General features: G+C 39.2%; 1 pseudogene; it reads right to left on the reverse strand.

Annotated features, from left to right (window-relative positions):
- Window positions 1–624: 624 nt before the first annotated feature.
- On the reverse strand, window positions 625–2,575 carry LOC102772173 (annotated as a pseudogene).
- Between the last annotated feature and the right edge of the window lie 6,758 nt (window positions 2,576–9,333).

Here is a 9,333-nt window from a genome sequence, read left to right on the forward strand (position 1 = left end):
AACTATGCGTTTGTTGTTCCATTTATTTATGCATTCACTGGTTGGTTCTGTTTTTTTAATCAACATATATATTGATTTCAGAGAGGAAGGGAGAGGGAGAGAGAGATAAGAAACATCAATGCTGAGAGAGAATCATTGATCAGCTGCCTCCTGCACACCCCCCACTGGAGATTGAGCCCACAACCCAGGGATGTGCCCTTGACTGGAATCAAACCTGGGACTCTTCAGTCTGCAAGTTGATGCTCTATCCACTGAGCCAAACCAGCTAGGGCCACTGGTTGGTTCTTATATGTGCCCTGGGGATCGAACCAGCAATCTTGGTGAATCAGGAAGATGTGTTATGCTAACCATCTGAACTACCTGGCCGGGCTCTAGGTCCTTTTTTAGGAGATTCTAATTTAGTGTGCTTAAGATGGGGCCAGGTATCTTATTTTTTAGCTTACTTTTTTAAGGACAAATGTTTTATTTGGTAACAAGGCCTATAAAATGAATTCTTAATTCATTTTATCTCTTCTGGTAACTGAACTGTGATAGTCAAATGGATATCAATGTACAAGAATTCCAGAGGAGTCCTTGATCTTTTGCAAAAATGCAAAGATGCTTGAGTTATGTGACTAGAAATTTTTATTTTCTAGACAATATATCAGCAATTTCTACATTTTCCTCCCTGTCTTCAAATTTCATGATAGGAAACAGAAATACTTCCTTGATATTATTGGAGTCTTTAAGAACCATGGTGATTCAGTCAATGCCCATGCCCCAGCCATCTGTGGGGGGCAGCCCATATTCCAGGGAAGTGAAGAAGTTTTCAACTATAAACATGTTCTTCAAAAAGCTACCACTGCCTCATGGGGTCATTGCTTATTTCCTTCTTCATGACAAAAAGCTAAAACGCTCAGTCAGACTGTATTTAGAGTGGTGCCATTTTGACAAAGGGCTCATTATCTGTGGGTGAGCACAGATGAATGCAGGATCGGTGCATGTCACTTCCAGGAACTCCCCACAAACTTATCAAAGAGCCTGGCTGTGGTCCAAGGTAGAGGGCATTCAACAGCTTTTGTCACATGGATATCAAGCATTTTGTGAGTTTCTTTAGTTTTAGAGAGGTTAGTTTCTGGCAGCTTCACTCCAACGGCTTTCTCAAGCTCTTCTACATGCTGATTCATCAGAAGGGTGGGGCAAGGTCAATCTTCTAAGCTTGGCCCTCTGGGTCATCTGAATGGTAGATCACCTGTAACCCCCTGTAATGTGCTTTACCCTTCTTGAAATCATCTTCTTCATGATTTCAACAAGATTGAGATACTCTCATAGGCCAAGTAGGGATCACAGGTGCTGAACTCAGGATTGGGAGTCATATTAAGTCCTTCATTCCAGAACTGGCATCCAATTTCATAAACCTGGTCAATGTCATCATCCACCAGCATCTTATGGTAGAGTTCTGGAGCAATTCTCATATATACATTCAGGTCCATTTCATCATGGTAGGTGATGAAAGGCTTGGACACAGCACCCTCTGGGACGATGTTCATCATGAGACCTTCAATCTCTAGGAATTCCAACTCATCCAAGAAATTTACATTTTTTAAATTGATTGATTGATTATAGAGAGCAAGGAAATGAGAAAGAGGGAGGGAGGGGGGAGAGAGAGAGAGAGAGAGAGAGAGAAACAATGATTTGTTGTTCATCTTATTTATGCATTCATTGGGTGATTCTTATATGTGCCTGAAATAGGGTTAGAACCTACAACCTTTGTGTATGGGGAGGACCCTCTAACCAACTGAGCTAGCCAGTGAGGGCCAAGACACTTCATATATATATGTGATGATCTTAGAGCAGAGGATAAATTTCTGCCTCACAAAGTCATTCAGGATCAAGTTCAAGTATCCCTGACTGACATATGGTGTTTCCTTGTCTTTGAGGCCAAAGTGGAGATGAGGTAACATATGAAAGCAAGGAGACAGCAGTGTGATCTCATAGGGAATGATGCTCAGCTCACCCTTCTTGATTTTCCCAGGATTTCCCTGAACTCCAATTATGCCTCCCTGACACAGTTTGTTATTGATATGAATAAATTGTTCTTCTGATTTATGATTCCTGTAATTGGCCATGACTTGAAACTTGACCCCATCTCCTCTGAGGTCATAGAAGTTGAGTTTTCCCTAAGAAGCTCTTTTGGCATGAATTCAAACTGCCACCTTTAAGCTGACATCACTCAGATGGTCCCCAGGCTGCAGGTGACTATATTCTTTGATGAAGTGAGTGAGGGAAACATCTATATGGAACTTGTGTGGTTATGGGTCCTCCCCATTGGACTTTGGTTGATAGACTGCTTGTCTATAGATTTTGCAGTATTGGTTTGGGTCCAGGTTTTCCTCACTGGCAGCCACATCATTGTCAGTGATGTGGTTGGTGGCAGCAGCATTGGCTTCTATCTCATTGAGCTTCACTGTTGGACCTCCTTCTCTGCTACTTTCTTCTCAGCTTTCAGCTGCCTCTTTAGCTCATTTTTGCTTAGCTTCAGCTCAACTCCATCCACATGCACCTCAGGCCTCAGCCATTTCTCTAGAGGATCCATCCATAAAGGTGGTATCTTTATTTTTAAGTCACAACTTGATTAATGATTAGTCAAAAAGTGAGAAATGGAATTATGTGATTTTTTTTAATTACAGCAAAAAATGACGTAGCTCAAATTATTTGTTTCTCCTCTGTCCTCCCACTTATCTCCAATTCCATTCTGAGCAGTGATTCTCAAACTTTGCTTTATGTACCTGTTAAAAATGCAAATTTCTTGCCCTGGCTGGGTGATTCAGTTGCAGGGTACATACCTAGGTTTTGATTTGATCCCCTGTTGGGGTGCATGCAGGAGGCAACTGATCCATTTTTCACTCCCACATTGATGTTTTTTACTCTCTTCCCCTCCTTCTTCCCCTCCCCTCTCTCTCTAAAATAATCAATAAAAACATATCCTTTGGTGAGGATTTAAAAATGCAGATTTCTTTGACCTTGAGGATTTTGAATTGTTAAGTTTGAGGAGAAGTATATACATTTTTCATAAGCACATTAGAAGCAGCTCAGATTAGGAAATAGCTGGTTTCAGTGTAAATTGAAAAACTAGGGCCTGGAGGAAAAGAATATACTGGCTAAACAGATACATGTGGCTTAGTTTTTACACTTCATGGCTAGGCTAGTTATCTAGCATTGGTTATTATCAAGTCTCTAATAAATATTACGGTCATGGAGATGGGAGGTGTGCCTCATTTCCTTCTTATCAGTAACTTCGCAGCATCTGTAAATGTACTGTTAAACCAATGAGCATTAGGAGAGTCATAAGGTCCAGATGATTTAAGTTATTTTTTGCATGGTTTTATTATAACCTGGAGAAAGTGAGCTTCCTTTTATATTTATATGACCTTTAATAAAAGAGTAATCATTTTTCCAATCTCTAGGTTTATTGAGTACCTATTATGTACTTCGTTTCTGAAATACCATTTGGTCCCTGTCATTCCATGGGCTCTACTTGGAGGCTTAGGAGCAAAAAGGATTCATTTTACAAATGGCACAGGGCCTCATGAATTCTGATGTTTCACTCATCAGAATTAGAAAATAGGTAAGTGTTAGACTGCTTACAGTTCTTTGATAAGCATTCTGTTAAAATCAAAATGCAGAAAAATAAAATAAAATAAAGATGCGGAAAAATGGTTTTAGTTTATTGTAATGCAGATTCATTCAGTCCTTGTAAATTGTAATCATGGTTCTTTCTCCAATTAAGGAATAAAACAAATTATTCAGTTTTCTAAAAACTTTGCTTGCCTACCACCTTGTCCGTATGCATTAAGCAGTTGCTGTTAATTCTAGAATATTATTTTATTATTTCAGGAATGCAGAGGTATAGGGAATGGAAAAGAAGAAAAAGACTGTTATCCTATAGTTAAATGATTAGTTATATTCAGTTAAGAAGTATTTTCTTAAGACATTTTGTCATAGGTAGTATGGGACCCCAGACTTTCTGAAATGCCTTTGTCTCTTACGTTCTGTAGTTCCTGTTGGTACATGGAAGTGCTTTATAGAAGAGCTTAATGGGATTAACTAAGTATATTTATCTTCTATATTATTTCTGTTTTTAAAATATAGGCCAGTCATGTCTGAATTTTTAGGAAAACAAGTAAAATAATGTGAGGTTATCTTAGAGATGAATTGTTGGTACCCATTTTAGAAGGCATTTCAGCATCTAATGTAAATATTTACAACCTGGAGTAGTTGGGATTCTAAACTACTACTTGGAAGAGAGTAAATTATTAAAATCACTTTGGAAAACTGACAGTATCTACTAAAGTTAAACATATATCTACCCTATGATTCAGCAGTGCCACCCCTAGGTGTATTCTCAAGAAAAGCATCTGAAATATTCACCAAGAGACTCCACCAGAATCTTTATAGCAGCACTATCCATATCATCCCCAAATGGAAACTACTTTAATATCAATCAACAGTAAAGAGGATAAATAATGAGAATGAATTGTCTTTACTACACACAATCATATATATAGATAGATAGATCTCACAGACAATATTAAGAAAAAGAAGTCAGATGCTATACAATTTCTTTTACTGAAAGCACTAAAATAGATAAAACAAATATTTGTTATTCGAACTCAGGATAGCTGTTATCCATGGAAACTGTATAGTAACTGAAAGGGGCATCAGAGAGTTTGGCAGGAGAGTGATAATGTTTTATTTTTATTTTTATGCTGCTTATAAGGGTGTGTTCAGTTAATGAAAATTCTTTTTTATTATATTCTAATAAAAAGTTTAAAGAGCCCTGGCTGCTGTGGCTAAATTGGTTGGGCCTTGTCCCCTGTACCAAAAGGTCGCTAGTTCAACTCCCAGTCAGGGGACATGCCGGGTCAGGGGCTCAATTCCTGATAAGGGGTGTGTAGGAGGCAGCAGATGGATGTTGTTTCCTTCTTGCTCTCCCTCTCCAATTCTCTGTCTCTAAAACATAATTAAAATAATTTTTTAAAAAGTTTAAAAATATTTATAAGCATGAGCTTAATGCAAATTGGAATCAGTTTTTATCAGTTATGTTTACACAAATCTATTTTAGAACATGATGGTCTTAGGTAAAATTAGAGATCAATATAAATATAAACAGCAGTTTTGGGCATGGTGAAATAGCCATTTTGTTGTGTGTGTGTTTTTTTGTGATGATAGGGTTGGTTTTTTTTTTTTTTTTTTGCATAGTTTTTAGTATAAGATACGGAGGTGGTATGTGCAGGAGGAATAACATCAGGATTTGTTATCATAAAATCAGATTTGAGTTCTGGTTCTGTTTTAGATAAACTGAGTTTTGGGGCCATGTCACATAATGCCTCTAGATTTCAATTTCCTAATATAAAAAGCTATATGGATCCATTGTGAGTCCATGGAATTATTATTACTTTATATTGTTTGTTTACCAGAATGTGAATATCATGGGGGCAGAGATTTTTGTCTGTCTTACTCATTATAGTATGCCAAGTTCCTGGAACTATGTCTGCCAAGTAATCAACACGTAACTACTAAATATTTCTTAACTGAACAAATCACTAAAATAGAAATATTGAAAGCACTATAAAAATAGAAAATCTGCACACATTCTAGCTACTGCTCTTACTACTGTCAGAATATTATTAAAAGTCACGAGGCTACCAGAGGATAGCAACATGGAAACAAAGAAAAGAATAAAAGGAAAGGAAAGGAGAGGAGAGGTAAGGGAAGGGGAGGGGAGGGAAAGGGAAGGGAGGGAAGGGGAGGGAATAGGAGGGGATGGGAGGGGAGGGGAGGGCTGGAGAGGGGAGGAGAGAGAGTCTCTATCTGACACCATACACAAAAGTTAACTCAAAATGGATTAAAGACTTAAAAATAATACCTGAAACTATAAAACTAAAGAAAGCATAGGAGGTAAGCTCTTTAACATTAGTTTTAGAAATGATATTTTTGGAGTTGGCACCAAAAAAACAAAAACAAAAATGGGCAAATATAATAAGTGGGACTACATCAAGCTAAAATGCCTTTGCACAACAAAGGAAACCATCAACAAAATGTCAACCTACAGAATAGGAAAAAATCTTTGCAAACCACATATCCAATAAAGGGTTAATATCCAAAATATATAAGGAACTCATATAACTCAATAGCAAAACAAACAAACAAAAAAACAATAAAAAATGGTCAAAGTAGCTAAACAGATGTTTTTCCAAAGAAGGCATACAAATAGCCAGCAGGTATGTGAAAGGTGCTCAACCTAACTAATCATCAGGGAAATGGCAATCAAAGCCACAATGAGATATCACCTTACACCTATAAGGAGGCCTCCTATCAAACAGACAAGAGATAACAAATTCTGACAAGAATGTGGAGAAAAGGGAATCATCTCTTTTACACTGTTGAGAGGAATGTAAACTGGCACAGCAACTATGGAAAACAGTATGAGGATTCCTCCACCAATTAAAAATAGAATTACCATGTGATCCACATCTGGGTATATATCCAAAGGAAACAAAATCATTATCTTGGAGAGATAGGTATACTCCCATGTTATATTGCAGCATTATTCATAATAGCCGAGGTATGAAAACAACCTAAATGTCCATCAGCAGGTGAATAGAGAGCTTCCAGTCAAGATGGTGGAGTAGGTAAATGCTGTACTCACATCCTCCTACAACCACATGAGAATTACTACTAAAGTATAAAACGAGCATCATTCAGAACCACCTGAAATATATCTGAACAGAAGTCCTATAATTTAGGATATAAAGAAGCCTCATGAAAACTGGTAGGAAGGGTAGAGACGTGGAATGGGCTGGTCCCACACCCATGTGTGGCTATTAAAATTGAGAGGGACATTCTGGCTGTGGAAGTCCCCATTGAGGAGAGAGGGGTTCCATCCCCACAGGAGGACCCCAGCCCAGGGTGTCAGTGCCGCAAAGAGAAATCCCCATATCTTCTGGCTGTAAAAAATGGTGAAGATTGTGGTTAAAATTGATGTCTGCTGGAGTCCCAGGCATTTTTCTTAAAAGGCCTGCACACAGACTCACTGGGACACATTTAATCTGAGCTCCAGCATTGGGGCAGCAGCTCTAAAAGCACCAGAGACATAGGGGAGGAACTAAATTGTCCAGTGAGGGTTGGAGGCACAGCTTTGCCCCAGACAGAAGTGCTGGCAGAAACCTTTTTTATTTTTTCCTTTTTCTTTTTCTTTTTTTTTCTGAGCCCTCCCCCAACAGAGTTAGTAGGTAGGTGCCATATCAGAATCTTCAACTTGGCTAATACTCTTTACCCGCCCTGGTGATTCCCTGTGACCCTGCCCCACCCAACTTGTAGGGCCACCCAAGTTTCCAGTGATTTTTCACACAAATGGCCTGTTTTGGCTCATACTTTGGACTTTCCTAAAATCTCTCAAAGGTTTAAAAACCCCAAACAAGAAGCATCTGGTGTTGGCATACTTCATACTTCTTGCTAAGGGGCCTCAGGACCAGCACCAGCAGTAGCTGGCCTTGTTTTCCAGCTGGACTTCTCCTGGGTACCTTCAAGCCCAGCAAAGTAGCAGCCATCTGCAGATTGCATTGTAGCTCATGCCAGGTGACTGGAAGCAGGGCACACAGGTAGTGGTTGACCTTGGCCAGCACCTCCTGATAGCCCCCAGAGGTAGTGCACCTGGTGGAAAGCTTCAGATTTTGCTCTAGCACCACCCACCACCTCCACCAGTGACACACTCAAGGGGTGGACTCAATCAGGGACCAGAGCCCTGCTGAAATATATCATGCTCTGTGTGTTGGCCCCTGAATGGTAGATCCTCCATGGTGGTGGTGACCAGACCTTATAGCCAATCAGCCTGGAGGTAAATTCCTCCCATTGTATATCAAGAGCAATCAAGGATCAACTATAAGAGGGTGTACATAGCTCACATGGGGGTGTGGGGTGCACCAAGTGTGCCCAATTTGGGTGACCAAGGAGGTTATGCCACTGGGCTCTATAGGGCACCTACTATATAAGACCATTCTACCAAGATTGGGAAATATAGCAGCTCAACCTAATACATAGAAACAAATACAGGGAGGTGATCAAAATGAGGACACAAAGAAACATGTCCCAAATGAAAAGGCAGAACAAAACTGCACTAAAAGAACTAAACAAAATGGAGACATGCAATCTACCAGATGCAGAATACAAAACTTTGGTTATAAAGATACTCAATAAACTTAGGGGAAGAGTGATGAACTTAGTTAGAACTTCAACAAAGAAATAGGAAACATTAAAATGGAGATGAAAAATATAAAAAAGAACCAGTCAGAAATGAAAAATACATGAACTGAAAAGAAGACCACATTATAGGGAATCAACAGTAGCGTATATGGAGCAGAGGATCAAATCAGGAATTTGGAAGGTAAGGAAGCAGACAACACCCAATCGGAACAGGGCAAAAAATTTGGGATAGTTTAAGGAGTCTTTGGGACAACTTGAAGCTTACTAACATTCACCTCAGAGGGTTCCAATAGGAGAAGAGAGAGAGCAAGGAATTAAAAACCTATCTGTAAAAATAATGACTGAAATAGACATGAAAGTCCAGGAAGTGCAGTGAGTCCCACAATATAAATCCCAAGAGGCCTACACCAATACGCATCATAATTACAATGCCAAATGTTAAAGACAAAGAATCTAAAAAGCAGCAAGAGAAAGACAAATAATTACCTACAAGGGGGCTCTCATAAAACTGTCAGCTGATTTCTCAACAGAAACTATGCAGGCTAGAAGGCATTGGCATAAAATATTTAAAGTGATGAAAAGCAAGACCCTATGATCAAGATTACTCTTTCCAGCAAAGCTATCATTTAGAGGTGAAGGACAGATAAAGAGCTTCTCAGACAAGAAAAGGCATAAGGTGTCCATCATCACCAAACCAGTATTACAAGAAATGTTAAAGGGTTTCTTTAAGAAGAAGAAAACAAAAGATAAACATGAATAATAAAATGACAGTAAATACATATAGAGCAACAATTACTTTAAATGCAAATATATTAAATGCTTCAATCAAAAGACATGGTGGCTGAATAGTTAACAAAACATGACCCTTACATGTGCTGTCTACAAGAGACCTACTTAAGATTGAAAGACAAACACAGACTAAAAATAAAATAAAAGGCCGAAACCGGTTTGGCTCAGTGGATAGAGCGTCGGCCTGCGGACTGAAAGGTCCCAGGTTCGATTCCGGTCAAGGGCATGTACCTGGGTTGCGGGCACATCCCCAGTGGGGGATGTGCAGGAGGCGGCTGATCGATGTTTCTCTCTCATCGA

Source organism: Myotis davidii, unplaced genomic scaffold (assembly GCF_000327345.1).
Source record: "Myotis davidii unplaced genomic scaffold, ASM32734v1 scaffold32, whole genome shotgun sequence".
Classification (NCBI taxonomy): Eukaryota; Metazoa; Chordata; class Mammalia; order Chiroptera; family Vespertilionidae; genus Myotis; species Myotis davidii.